The sequence below is a fragment of the Arachis stenosperma genome, chromosome 1, assembly GCF_014773155.1.
Source record: "Arachis stenosperma cultivar V10309 chromosome 1, arast.V10309.gnm1.PFL2, whole genome shotgun sequence".
NCBI classification, from domain to species: domain Eukaryota; kingdom Viridiplantae; phylum Streptophyta; class Magnoliopsida; order Fabales; family Fabaceae; genus Arachis; species Arachis stenosperma.
This window is the reverse complement of record NC_080377.1, coordinates 29984108-29985573: the sequence shown is the minus strand read 5'-3', so window position 1 is coordinate 29985573 and position 1466 is coordinate 29984108.

Below are 1466 nucleotides of genomic sequence, written 5' to 3'. Positions count from 1 at the left end.
AATTATCTTTCTAAAATATTTGAGGAAATATTTTAGCTCTTAGCCAAAGTTGTGTGCATTTTGTTTTTGGAACTCTACGTAATCTACTTCAACATGAAATCGTATCGAAGTAAAGCCACGTTTATGCTTTTGTTACTCTCTTGAAGGATGTTTGTTGTTTAACTTCTCTTTCAGACTGCGAAGTGATATTTTTATAAGTTTTGATTCTTTTAAGAACAATGTATTCGAAAGTATAGTGATTATGCTCTTGAGTTCTGTGAGTTTGGCTTGGGTCTGAGATATTCTTTTCTGTAACCTCTTATTTCTTCGACTCATCTTGAAATTGTTTCAAACTAATGCGCTGATTCTCCTTCCTATTGATCCTAATGAATTGCCTTGATCCAAGGGTTATCTTGAAGTTGTCAATTGAATTGAGTCTAGCAAACTTCATTGCTTGAGTGTCCTTGTTTATTTGGAATTGGATACATTCCCTTAAATCTTTGAGTACTATCCTTGGCATTTGACTCTCCTTTTTAAAATCTTGTATCCTTCTGAGTAGATTCGAGAATTGTTTGATATCACGTGCGACTTATAGACGTAGTGGCGCGATGCGTTAGTTCTTTAAGACGTGATATGTGTATATGGAAGTTGAAACGGTAGGTGTGCAGCGTTACGAGTGGTGGTGTTTTGTTCCTTGCGAACGGGTTTGCGGTTGTCAGGATTGTGATCGAGTATGGGGTTTGTAAAGTGCTTGGTGGTGTTGGGAAATTAAAGTTTTGAAGTGGGAACGAGATTTGTCAGCGAACGTTATGCCGCTGTTTAAATACCAACATGCCTTGTAGCCTTTTACCACACTAATTACCATTTTGCTTTGTGGACGCCTATCTTGGTTTGCACCCTATTTTGTTACCTCAAGTTTTTGTAAAGCCTTGAGATTATATGACCTTGTGCATTGAGCCTATCTTGTAAGGTTTGCTTTGCAATCACACTCCTACCTTTGTATCTTTATGCATACGACCATCAAAGTATTTGAAAATCGTGTATATGTTTATATCTGAGATATATTTTTGCTTCTTCCTTAAATGTGTTCAAGGGTGAATTGTTATGAAATTCCATTCGTTTTGTATCAATTTTCGAGGACGAAAATTTTTAAAAGGTGGGTAGAATGTAAGACCTAGAACTTTTGAAAAGTCTTATTATGATCAAGTTTCAAATCGTATAGTTATTTATAGCCTTAATTTCAGAGATTATTTTATTATAGATAATTAAGGCAAGTTTTGATTTATTGGATTTGATATAAGTTATGATTATTATCCAATTTTATAATTATTGGATTATTTTCTATATTTAAAGTATAAAGTTGATAGTTATGAAATAATAAGGATTTTATATGATTTGGATTAGATAAGTAATATTTTTAATATTATTACTGCTATTTTGGAAAATGAAGAAATTAAGTATATTATTTCTAATTTTTGGATTTGGGC